We start from the raw sequence: 14,040 nt of genomic DNA, 5'->3' as shown, positions 1-14,040 counted from the left end.
GCTCCGTCGGAAATCGACGAATGTTGTGGACTTTTGGCAAACATCCACCAGAAACCAGGTTCAGCGTTTTGACGAAGCCATCAGGAACCTCTGGATACCTATTTTATCCAGGTAGGCCCATTTTCCGCCAATCTACGACTAGTTCAACACCACGCGACGCCCGAGCCCGGCTAGGCCTAACGCCGACGAGGCTTACGCCCGGGCTCCCCAGCCATGGCAGCGTCCACGAAGACAGGCTACGACCCCAGCACGATGCAGTGGGTTGACATCGAGGTGGCAGAAACACAGGAAGACCCCATACCAGGTGAAGACGAATATCTTCAGATCATGGTTCGCCAAATGCAAGAGAAGCTCGCTAAAATGAAGCCCCGAGGCTCGACGGCCGCCGCCCAGCCACAGGCTCGCAAAACAGGATCAACACCCGCAGCTTGCGTTGAGTCCCCGCGGCAGATGGCGACGTGGAACCCAACACACACGCCTCGAATCCGGTCGGACGAGTTGGTTATTGTGCTTAAACCAAAAATAACCATGGATCTGCACGCTGCGTTCGGCCCAGGCGGGATTGGCACAGCAGTGCAACGCTTCACCGGCAGCACCACGGACGCTGGTATCTCCGTGTGGCCGGTGTGGGACCAAAACATCGTTGTTGTAGGTGTGAAAACGGAAAGCCTGGCCTCGAAGCTCGTCGGGGACATCCCGCTGACGATCGGGGACCGCCAGGTACCATTTCAAGGACATTTGAAATCAGCCGGAGAAACCTGCAAGGGTGTCGTCACCGTCGCAGACAATGAAACTTCGGAATCCCTTCGACGCAAGCTCGAGTGGATCAACGGCGAAATTTTGTATGTGCGAAAACTCGGAACATCCAACGTTGCAGTGGCGACCTTCAAAGAACGCCGCGTACCAAGATTCATTCACTACTGCTCTGAAAACGTGCCAGTGCGCTACTACAAGAAAACTGTTCCGGCATGTTACCGGTGTGGAACGGTGGGCCACAGACCGGATGCGTGCCCCAATCCGGACAATCAGCGGTGCATTCACTGTGGTGCGAAGGTGTAACTCACTCCGGAGGGCCCAGCGAAGCACGACTGTCAACCCGAGTGCCTTATATGCGGTGAAAACCATTTCACCAGCTCAGCGCAGTGCGTCGGAAAATTCCGGAAGGCATGGAAGCCCGCTCAAACACAGCGGCAACATGGACTAAAAAACAAGCAAGAAGAGCCCTCAGCCCCTCTCAGGACTGACGAAAAAGCGAAGCCCATGCATAACAAGCCCAAGCCGATCAAAGCCCCAGCTGGACAGAAGTCGAGGCCGCCTACCTTCGGCGCCGAGGATTTCCCGTCACTGGCAAACCCGCCCAAAGAGGTGAGCAATTGGGTAGGGATCTCTTCTCAGTCTCTCACCACCACCACTGCCTCCCCCTCCAATTCTGAAATTTTAAAACAATTGGAAGCCATGAAAAAACGCATTGAAACTCTGGAACGCGAAAATCGGGCGCTGAAGGCGTCGCAGGCTGCTACTCCCCCACCACCATCAGAACCGGTGGCTATGCACACCTCCGACTGCTCGGACGATGAGCAGGACACTCAGTCAGACGTATCGGGTAACACTAGTGTGTCTAAAACTGTGGTAGGTGCTTCGAACGACATAGAAGGTCGACTAAGCAGACTAGAGGCTAAGCTTGAGGAGCAGAGCAAAATGATCCTAGAACAAACCAAGCTTACAGTACAATACATTATTCCGCAGCAGCTGAACCTATCAGTTCAAGCCGCTATGCAAGACCTCAAGCAAAGCATTTTGCCAATTCTCACAGCCAGTGTACTACAAACCGTTCAAAATTGGCTCACACCCCAATTGGACCAACTCAAAACTAGCATTAAGACAACAGAACAACCCCGACGCAAAACTGTTCATCGTAACCTGGCGAATTCTGAATCCGAGAACAACATAGCCCAGTCGTTAACCAACCAAACTGAGTCCCCCACGCCTCTCCAGGCTCCCACGCTGGATGCAGTGGCGAAAATGACACCTCCTCAATAATAAATTCATGATGGCAGGCAATTCTAAACATAATAATAAAAGCTCCAAACAGCAGCAACTCGATATTTTCCAGTGGAACTGCAGGGGGTTTAAAGATAGGAAAAAGAGGGCCACTCTTAACCTTTTCCTGCAGAATCAACATTTTACCCCTGCAGTTTTGGCGCTACAAGAAACTGGCTTACAGGCGAAATTGCCTGGTTACAACTCATTTCAGGGAAGTGCGTCCACCTGTGTTCTCGTACACAAGGAGTATACCGCTTGTCAGATAGACCTTCATCTGTCAGAGGCGCATGAATACACAATGGTCAAAGTCCTTCCCAATAAAAGACGAGATCCTAGCTTGTACATTCTAAATGTATACAGTTCTCCAAAATCTAGGCAATGTGTCTTCAACGAAATGTTTTATAAAGCGATTAAGGAAGCAGATAAGAACCCACTGGTGATTTTGGGTGACTTTAACGCCCCCCGCTATCATTGGGGTTACACCCGCAAAGTCCCCAAGGGACGGAAATTGGCAGAACTCATATCCACTCTTCGTCTATCGCTTCTCACAGATCCAATGAAACCCACTAGAATCGGGAATTCTGTAAACCGAGATACTTGCCCCGACCTATCACTGACTAAGAACATTTCCTACGCAACATGGGAAAACTTAGAAGAAACGCTCGGCAGTGATCACTGTCTCCTCAGAATCACACTCTCCGGCAACATAGGCCGTAGAACATGGAGCCAAGCTAAGCAGACAGATTGGACAGCCTTCCGGTCACAGGTGATCCCCTCTGTGCCGGGGGTGGGAGGATATACGGGATGGGCAAAACAGCTCCTTGCAGCCAATTCCAAGTGTCTTAAAATTAAAACTATAAAGACAACGGAAGACACCCCCGCCGTCGATAAGTACCTGCTCCACCTTTGGGACGCCCGCAGAAGCTTAACTAAACGTTGGCGAAAAAACAAATTCAACCGCAAGCTTAAACTTAGAATAGCCAAGTTGAGTAAGCAAGCGTATGAATATACTGCACAACTGAACGAATCCAATTGGATAGAACGGTGCAATGTTATATCTAAAGAAATGAATACAAGGAAAGCATGGCGCCTTTTTCGAACTCTCGTGAACCCCGCCCAAACCCGAGGAGAAGCGCAAAAGCAGCTCCGTCGAGCCCTGCACAGTTTTCAGGGAACCAACTCCCAGCTGGCTGATGATTTGTGTGCTAGATACCTATGTCGCACCACGGATCCCAACATGAACGCATATGAATACGCAGGTAGAGAAAACAGTCAGCTCGATGCCCCTTTTGAAATGTACGATCTGAAATCAGAACTGAAAAAAATGCGCAGGGCACTGCCCCGGGCCGAGACCTGATCACGGTAAAATTGTTAGCAAATCTGTCAGACGACTCTTATCGGCATCTATTGCAATACATTACGCGATCTGGGATGGCCAACCATGCCAACTGAATAGAAAACAGCAGTTGTCACATTCATCCCCAAACCAGGCAAGCGAATCAGCACGGACAACCTCAGACCTATATTATTAACTTCATGTGCCGGCAAATTGATGGAAACAATGGTTAGAGACCGTCTCGCCACGTACCTCGAGAGCAAGGGGCATTTCGCAGATTCCATGTTTGGCTTTAGGCCCCACCTGTCTGCGCAAGATATCCTCTTGCAACTAAAACGAGACATTATCCAACCCATTCCCTCGACGCACAACGACAAAGCAATCCTTGCACTCGACCTTAAAGGCGCATTCAACGACGTTAAACATGAAAGCACCCTGAAGAACTTGAGTAGTATCCATTGCGGTAAGAAAGTATTTGCCTCCATCAGAAACTTCCTCTCTGAAAGACTGGCGTTCATTCGCATAGATAACGAGGAACATGGACCATTCAAAATGAGTACGCGGGGAACCCCGCAAGGAGCTGTCCTGTCTCCGCTGCTATTCAACATTGGCTTGATGAAGCTCCCGCAAGCATTGGCAGTAGTGGAAGGAATATATCATGCAATATACGCCGATGATATAACAATCTGGACGAATCGAGGCAGTTTAGGAGAAATTGAAGACCACCTGCAGCAAGCCGCCTCCATTGTGCAGGACTATGCGGCCCAGTGTGGGTTGCAGTGCGCTCCATCCAAATCTGAATTCCTGCATATCAGAGAAAACATTAAAGATAGGACGTCCCTGAACTTGATGGTATGAGGATCAACAATACGAGAGGTTTCAGAACTACGAATCCTTGGCCTTCTGATTCACAACAGAACGAAAAACAGTACCACGCTAGCCAAGCTACGAAAAATTGGAGAACAGGTAGGGCACATGATCCGCCGAGTGTCAAACAAGCGCGGGGGGCTACGAAGAAGGGACGCGATTCGGCTCGCCAATGGTTTTGTAACTAGCAGGATTCTATATTCAATACCGTACTTACGAATGACTAAACACGAAGAGAACAGAGTCGATGCTATTCTTAGGAAAGTAATTAAGCGCGCACTTGATTTAACTATCAGCACTTCAAATCAGAAACTCTCTGCATTGGGAGTCTTTAACTCTATACAAGAGATCCAACAAGCCCACCTCACAAATCAATATACGCGTCTCACGCAGACGCCCCCCGGGCGGCGCCTACTGGACCGCCTATTGATCCGGCACGAATGCGAAATCGAAAGCGCGGAGCGTATTACTGAACTTTGGAGAAGAAAACTCTGGGTGTCCCCGCTTCCCCACAATATGACCAGGGAGGCGCACCAGGGTAGAAGGCAAGCGCGCGCTGAGGCACTTGAACAACGGTTTGGCTCCCGTAATGGGGTCTATTACGTCGATGTGGCCGGGCCGTCACCTAGGGGATACTACACGGTGGCGGTAATACATCAAGGAACGCAGGTGGACGGCCTCACTTTCAAAGCCACAAGCTCAAGTAAGGCGGAGGAGGTGGCCATTGCACTGGCAGTATCCCATCCAAACTCAAAACAAATAGTTACAGACTCTCGAAGAGCCTGAGAGAGCTATCTTGCAGGAGAAATCTCTCCAATAGCTAATAGGCTTTTAAAATTCAGCATCAGGAACCGCGATCCTACCCCAAAACGTCTTATATGGACTCCGGGACATCAGGGTCTACAGGGTAACGAGGCTGGACATGCAGCGGCCCGCGTGCTTACTTCCCGGGAAACTCCCCGTTCCCCTGATAGACCTGAACGTCCCACACCTTTAACACGGTTTCGAGAAATCAAAGAATACTACATTGAGCAACGCCGCTTGTATCCCGCACCAGCGAAGGGACTCTCTAAAACGGAGGAGCGCATCCTGCGGCGCCTACAGACAAATACGCTGCTCTGTCCAGCCATACTAAAATATCATGACCCTAAAATAAGTGGGCAGTGCCAGTACTGTGGGAAAGTGGCCAACACTTACCATATGGTCTGGGCCTGCCAAATGAACCCAAAATTAACCGCCTTTCCCAACCCCACCAAAGAGGACTGGGAGACGACCCTACTCAATAGCTCCACACTAGAGGAACAGCGAACTCTAGTGCAGCGGGCTCGGGTGGCGGCCTCGACTAATGACGTCCCGGACTAGGGATGTCAACCAGCCCGGTGGGGATAAGGGCTATCTGGCACAGCCAGCATCAATAAAGGTTTTTTCCTCCTCCTTCCTCCTCACCTTTAATGAGAGCGGACGTAAAACAGCGTGCGCAAGTATCCGCAGTGCGAATGCAAAACTAAAGTATAGTACGTTGAAATGAATTTCACAATGTGTTTGTCGATAAAATTACTGGAGGCGTAATCTTTGTCCCTACTGTGAACGATATGATCTAAAGCATTGCCTCCGAGATGCGGCACACAGCAATTCATCTGTAGAGCAGACGACGGATAACAACTTGCCCTAAAGCGTGTTCTTCAGTCTAATGCGGCAGCCTTGGTGCCCCAAATGATAAAAATTCGTTATGAATCGTTTATGAACTCATTCAACATTCAATTCTCTTACCCAACGTGTTGCAAACGAATGGCCGTCACAGCAGCTCCATCTGTGTGTCAGTAATGGAGAGGCACCCCATAGTAGAAGTCTCAGTGCTCTACGTATAAGGGTGAATTCAGATACTGAAGAATATCGTGTTCAATATAGTTACTCCTATCTGCTAAAACAGCCTTTCTTCACCAAATGCGGTCACGTTTACTCGCGTTTGAAGCTCATTGCCGCTTTTCCATTCTGATTTCTAGATTTCTCAACTTATCAGCGCATTCTCGAAAAACTCTGATTTGCACCACGAATATTGTCGCTAAAAACAAAATAATGCAACATGTTTTTTCTGTATTACTGTATAATGGCCTTCGGTTGTATATTTACGAGATTTTAAGAAAAATCTAAAATGTGGTTTTTTTATTATTCAAATTTCCGTGAAGTACACTTTTGCCAATATGAGAAATTTGAGGCAATATATAAAAATTTACGTCTGCCCTACGGCAGCAATAATTTATGTACCTAATGAACACACTAAATCCTTAAAACGTGTCAAGTTTGAAAACGCTGCTTGCATTATTTTCGCAGGAAAAAAAGAGGAATACGTAACTTATTTTAAACTATTGCAAAATTAGACATTTTTAAAAAGCTATCTTCTTAAGGTCTACAAGCTTGAAACCGTACGAATTCATTCTTCATTAGACACGCATTTCAGGTAAAAAATATCTTCCTTGAAACAAAAATATTTGTCTTTTTATAGCATCTGCAATTTTCGAAAAACGACAGGTGACGAAATTGGTGCCTCCATGTTGGTGAAGTTTGATATTTTTTTTCCCGTAAGTTATGCCGTTAATCATAAAACGAAGTTTAGATTCGGGCTAACTGGTGAGAGGTGCACGAAATATAAAATACTCAGTGAAATCTAAAATATGAACTTTTGGACCCGTGTCGATCTCTCATGGAATCAGCCAACATAATCTGTCCTACGTCTTTCAGCCCATCTGATGTCACCCCATCATCACCAGCTGCTTTGCCTCTTTGCATTGCCCCCAAGGCTTTTCTGACTTCTTCTGTCATTACTGGTGGAATGTCATCTTTGGTACTGTTAGATCTTGCATTATGGTCATGGTTGTCCCAGGTACTGTACAGATCTCCGTAAAACTCCTGTGCTATTCTAACTACTCCATCCATATGGGTAGTTATTTTGCCTTCCTTGTCCCTTAGTAAATACATCTAGTTTTCACCTATCCCGAGTTTCTTTATCACCGCTTTGACGCTTCCTCCGTTCTTTAGAGCGCGTGCAATTTTCTCCACATTATACGTTCTTACATCGGATACCTTACGCTTGTTAATCAACTTCGAAAGCTCTGCCAGTTTTATCTTTTCTGTTGTGTTTGAGACTTTCATGGTTTGACGTTTTTTAATGATATTATTCGTCTCCTGGGACAGCTTGCCAGTGTCCTGTTTAACTACCGTACCTTGAACTTCTACGTCACACTCCGTAATGATACTTATCAGATTATCGTTTATCGCGTCATCGCTAAGGCTCATTTTCTCGGTAAAAGCCGAGTATTTGTTCTGAAGTGAGACATTGAATTCCTGTACTTTCCCTCTCAGTGCTAGCTCATTGATTGGTTTCTTGCGTATGAGTCTCTGTCATTCCTTCTTCAAGTCAAGGCAAACTTGAGATCTTACCATTCTATGGCCACTGCATCGTACCTTGCCAAGCACTTTCACATTCTGCACAATAGCTGGGTGTGCACTCAGTATGAAGTCTATTTCGTTTTTACTTTCGCCGTAGGGTATAGTGGTACCGATAAAAAAAATTACACCTTATCCCGCAAAACAGAATACAGTTGCAGAGGTCAGTGTCGCTCTTGCGGCGCAACTGAAACGGCAACATTCTCCAAACAGTACGCCCTTTCAAGCAGCCAACGAATCTCCCATCCACACATATGGTCAGCGCTCTCTTCCTGTCGATTTGGGTCTCAGACGATGTGTATTTGTTGTTGATGACATACACAAGACTTTATTGGATGCTGGTTTTCCGACCCATTTCGCTCTCAGTGTTGACCTCCGCGCACGTCGACTCGTCCACATAAGGACTCGTATGTCCCTACAAGGCAATCTAGCGCCTTCAACTACTACCACTGAAAAGTTGCCACACACACAACATATATGTTCACCTCAATTCTGTCACAATGTTCAGCCATTACGAAACCTTCCAACCTTGTGCTTCCAGTACGTCTGTAACGTTGTCGTTCTTTGCATAATGTGCATGTTCTTTATTCAAATGATTTGTCGGAGGTCCCACCTCCGGACAGTCCGCAAAGGACGAGCCCATTTGGAACAAGCATTTATCACGCCTCTGTAGTGGACGTTCACGTGGGCCGTGCATGCTCTTCACCCTCGCCGGCTGTGTGTGATCTGCGATTGGACAGTAACCTCTGCACGTTTTCCTTAATCTAGGAATCTGGGGAGAACATGCCCTTTATAATGAGCCACCCGGCTCATTCGAAAGAGCACCATGTAGAGGAACGCCAGATTCGAACGCCATGTAAGAAAGAGCTCGTCATGTACGAAAGCTTAATTTGTATATAATGTAAATAAACCTTCTTCAAGTCTCTCTTCCTCATGCCTCGACAACTTCATCCCAGACCTCCGGTGCCTGCAAACCCCGGTCGCAACAACTGGTTGGCAGCGTTGGCATACGACTCCGTGATGGAGAACGACATGAACCGGAGGTCAGCCGAAAGCCCTGGAATTCGGCGGGATCGGCGCAGCGTACCATAACCGCATGTAATGGGGTGAGTGCCTAGCTGTGTGCTTGAGATGTATCGCGTCTTTTAGCCTAGACCCGTTAAAAGGTGTATATAACCAACAACTGCCTGGCCACTGTGGTTGTCATCTCGGCACAAAGCAGCACTGGATGTTTATCTTAGGCTTTAGGTTAAGGAAAAAAAAGCTTAGATAATTCGATAGGAAAAACTGTCAAATTTTGTGGAAGTCGTAAGGGTACGTTGCGGGGGGAAATTCGGGATGTTAGAAAAATCAGTAGAGTGAGAAAAAAACAGGAAACAGGTTAGATAGAGAGGTTGTACACGTAATGCTCTTTGTGTGCTTAACCTTGTGGTCTCCACTGTGGAATTTGCCAGGCTTCAATTTCTCCAGACCCAGAATTGAAACGCTGGTGGTTTTGTGTTTTGTCACAGCTGAGCCAAGGCAAAGCAGTAGTCATGGACCTCAGGGGATTAACGAGAGCTAACCTGCTGAACCTCTGTTAGCATCTCAATCTAGATTTTGACGACGATATGCCAGCATCTAAACTTCATGAAGTGATTCTCGAAAGCAAGAGTAACAAGGATGAATTCGAGCACTTCGGCAATATGTATTTATGGATCACGAAGATGAAGAGAAGCGCATGCGGGAAAAAGAGGAAATCGAGCGCAGGCATCAAGAACATAGGAAGAAGATGTAGGAATTGAATGAGGAGATAGAAAGGATGCATCGTAAAGTGGTGGCATTGCAGCAAAGAGGCCAGGCATCCGTAGATGTAGCGCACGAACAATGTGTTGTAGCGGTAGTTCCGTTTAAAGCCGAAGAGAAGGCTACAGGTAGGACATTTGCAGATGTAGCGCACGAGCGGTGTGATATAGGGGCGGTGCCATTTGAGGCCCAAGAGAAGGCTAGTACCTGTAAAGACATGGTTGAGGTTGTTACCTGTTCCGAGGGCAAAGAGCTCACGGTCAATGCAGGGTGTGAGGGTTCCGTGGTGGTGGAAACGGAGTTAACATTAGCAGAGCGTTCCATAAGAATTGAACCTTGCAGCCTTATGGACGATATTGATGAGCGTCAGAGGTGGACTAAAGGCTCAAAAGTTGGCACCAAGGAGCGTGTCAAACGGAGAAAGCGTGCGAATAACCGAAACGCGGCAAAGCTCACGATCAGCGCGGCGCGTTTGACGAGAACCTTCAAACAGCGTGGCGGATTCACGAGAAAATACCTGTTGTCTTCTCTGACTGGCTTGAATCGCATACGTCTGAGCGGCCGGAAAGTAAAGAAAAGAAAAGCGCAATCTACGTGGTCGCGGTCTCACGATGAACTGAAAGGCAATCATCAGGACTGTGCACGCGAGACAGCATATCGATGATGAAGAGCGTCAGAGTGGGACGAAGGGCTCCAAAGTCCGCACACAGAAGCATGTACAAAGGAAGAAGCGTCCGAAGGGCAACAGCAAGGCAATGCTCGCGATGAGAACAACGCGTTTAAGTAAGGGTTTCAAACCGCGGAGTGAAATCGCGAGAAAAGTGCCGTTGTCACCTTTGACGGGTCTGTATCGTATGCGTCCGAGCCGCCGAAAAAAAAGCGCTTCATACGCAAGAGTATTCGAATGATAAATTGCTAGGCAATCACCAGGACAGTGCGCGCGAAAGAGCTAGCAAGCATGTGGGTGCTGATGAGCATCAGAGGTGGGCGAAAGGCGCCGTAGACGGCACCAAGGTGCGTGCAAAACGGAAAAAGCGTCCTAAAAAACTCCCAAGCATTTCCCCGAGGGTGAACATGGTTACGTGCGAATGCACGGAGTGATGCTATGAGGGGGAGTAAAGTTAAAATTCGTAGGCATTCGCCCGTGAGTTAACGTAAACTCCCCCGAGTGACCACATTGCGATTCCCAGGAACCATTAGACCCTCTCGAGAAATCTTGCTGAGTTTACGCGTATATGTGCGAGTAAATTCGCACTATAATGATGTCCACGGCCCACTTCGCCCGCTTGCGCTCGGCATCACGGGCCCTTCGCCGCGCTGCCTTGTCTTCAACCGGCGCGACATCTTCAACGACGCGTGCAACGCTCGCATTCGATTGCGTTGTACTCGTTGTTGGAGGTATCGCACTCGAGGTTGATGCCTGCGATAAATCCATACCTATGACGACTTACCAATCTCGAGCAAGCTGAGGGCGGAGCGCGCGCAATCACGTGGTGTGTGACGTCGCTGCGCCGTTGCTACAGACTTCTCCGCTGCTCGCGCCGTTGCTATAAGAAAGGAGGAGGCGCACCGCGGACGGCTGATTCAGGGTCGCTTATAAAGTGCATTCGTGCTTAAAATAGGCAAGAGAAAATTGCGACGCGTTTGAGGAATGTATTGACTGATTTGTGGGATAACATAACTTTAATGATTCCGCACTGAAGGCTCTACGACTGCTGCTGAATCGAGCACACACACAGTTTTCTTGCTTCTTTCGGGCGAGAGTGTTCTTATCGCCGGCGCCCGTGTTTGGAGGCATCGCCGCGACGCGCAGGCGCAGAAGCTGTGCCGACCCGTTTCACCACCCCCACCCCCCCACGCAGATAGGAGCCGTCAGGGTTGAAGACGTTTGGGGACCCGCACCTGGCGTCGAAGGCGGGTGGTGTAGGGTGCCACCTTGGCGTTGCGGGATGCTGCCGGCGAATTACGGGAGGCGTGCGGGGGTTGGTAGGCTCCTGGGAAAGGAGGTATGATGGCTTTAGGCGGTCGATGGAAACGCGTACATTCTTTCCACTGATTTGCAGGGTGAATGTTTTGTCGTTGCGACAGATGACTTTGTAAGGTCCGGAGTAAGGCGGCTAGAAAGGTGCGCGTACGGTGTCGTCGCGGAGGAAGGCATGCGAGCATGTTGCCAGGTCCCTAAACACGAAGGGGGTCGGCTTGGTGTGGCGAGCCGCTGGTGAGGGGCGCAGCGCGGCCATTGTGCAACGGAGTCAAGCGACGAAGTCTGCAGGGTCCGAGCTGGTTACATCAGAGGTCGGAGAGGAGAGGAGTTCTCCAGGTTGGCGAAGCGGCTCCCCGTAGACGAGTTCCGCGGGCGTGGCTTAAATGTCTGGCTTGAGAGTTGCGCGCAGACCAAGAGCGACGACGGGGAGGGCTTCTAGCCAGGTTAAGTGAGGGTGGCACATGACGGCTGCCTTAAATTGCTGGTGAAACCGTTCAATCATCCCGTTGGCGCAAGGGTGGTAGCTAGTTCTCCGTGAACGCTCGAACCCGGTGGAGAGCCCGAGAAGCCTGGAGAGTTGACACTCGAATTGCCTTCCTTGATCGGTGGTGACTCGACGAGGAGTGCCGAAGCGTAAAACCCAATAGGAGAACAAGGCTGATGCAACATCTTCTGCGGTGATCCTTTCGAGCGGCCACACCTCGGGCCAACGAGTGTAACGATCGATGGCGGTGAGGCAATAGCGGTAAGGACCGGCTGGTGGGAGGGGGCCAATGATGTCGATGTGGGCGCGCTGCAACCGTTCCGTCGGGAGGGAGAATTCTCCGAGTGGCGACGTGACGTGCCGGGTGATCTTGTCGCACTGGAATTGAATGCATGTGCGTGCCCAGGTGCAGCAGTCTCGTTGCATTGAGAGCCACGCGTACCGGTCAGTCACGAGGCGTGTAGAAGCTCGGATACCGGGATGACTGAGGCTGTGTAACTGGTTGAAGAGGTTTTGGCGATGCAAAGAAGGGACGTATGGTCTCTCTCGTCCTGTTGATATGTCACAGTAGAAAGCGTCCGTTCACTCAGGGATGGTAACTTTTTGAAGTTGAAGGGAAGAGCCATTCTCGAGGAGCTGCTGGAGTTCGGTGTCCGTTTTCTGAGCTTCGGAAAAGGTGTCGGTTGTAACGGTTGGTAGCTCGACAGCCGAGACGCGAGAGAGTGCGTCGGCAACCACGTTTTCCTTTCCGCTGAGGTGGCGAATATCTGCGGTGAATCGAGCGATGAAGGACAGCTGGTTCTCCTGGACCGGTGGAAGTTTTTCGCGGCGTTAGGAGAAGGCGTAAGTAATAGGTTTAGCCCAGCCGCGGTGGTCTAGTGGCAAAGGTACTCGGCTGCTGACCCGCAGGTCGCGGGTTCGAACCCCGGCTGCGGCGGCTGCATTTCCGATGGAGGCGGAAATGTTGTAGGCCCGTGTACTCAGATTTGGGTGCACGTTAAAGAACCCTAGGTGGTCTAAATTTCCGAAGCCCTCCACTACGGCGTCTCTCATAATCAAATGGTGGTTTTGGGACGTTAAACCCCACAAATCAAGTAATAGGTTTATGGTCGGTGTATGTGGTGCAGTGCTGTGCCTCGAGGATGTGGCGAAAGTGTTGGACTGCTTCGTAGATGGCGAGGAGCTCTCTGTAGTAGGCTGGCCAGGTCGTCTCCGCAGGGGGCGGGGTTGCATCACCGATGCTGCTGGAAGGCGGGGGCGGCTTCGGGGAAGAGAGTTTCTTCGAGCAGAACGCCAAGGGGCGCCAGTTGTTTTCCACACGCTGCATAGAGAGCCTCCGACGGTGGTGCTAGAGGCGTCTGTGAAAAGACCCAGGGGCGCCTCTGGCTTGGGATGGGAGAGCACCGTAGCGTTGCAGAGGGCAATTTTGCAGTCTTCGAACGCTTGCGTTTAAACTGGGGTCCAAGTGACAGGACGGTTGCCGCGTTGGCCGGCCAACGCGTCATGGAGAGGGGCCTGATATGTGGCCGCTTTAGGCACGAAGCGCCTGTATAAGTTGAACATGCCCAGGAAACGGCGGAGGTCCTTCGCTGTGGAGGCAGCGCGTAATTTTGCAGGGCCAGGATGCGGTCAGGCAAGGGTCTAGTTCCTTCTGCGGAGATTTCATGGCCAAGAAACGTGAAGAGGGGGGCGCCGAGCGTGCTCTTCTCAACGTTTATGAGTAAGCCGTGTTCGTCTAGGCACTGGAAAATTTGACGAAGGTGTTGGCGATGTTCCGTTTCGTTGCGGGAGAAGATCAAGATGTCGTCTAGGTAGACTAAACAGAAGTCCAGGCCGCGGACTACGTCGTCGATGAAGCGTTGAAAGGTTTGCCCTGCTTTGCGGAGACCAAAACAAACAAAAGGAATTCGAATAGGCCAAAAAGCGTGATAACTGTGGTCTTTGGGACGTCACCGTGTTTAAAGGAATTTGTGTGTAGGCCTTTACGAGGTCCACCACTGAGAAGATTGTGCTGCCGTCTAAGCGGTGTGCAAAGTCCTGTATATGATGGACTGGGTACCTGTCGGGAACGGTGCGGGCGTTGAGGGCGGGATAATC

The sequence above is a fragment of the Rhipicephalus microplus genome, chromosome 5, assembly GCF_043290135.1.
Source record: "Rhipicephalus microplus isolate Deutch F79 chromosome 5, USDA_Rmic, whole genome shotgun sequence".
Lineage (NCBI taxonomy): Eukaryota > Metazoa > Arthropoda > Arachnida > Ixodida > Ixodidae > Rhipicephalus > Rhipicephalus microplus.
Note: the sequence above shows the minus strand (reverse complement) of the source record.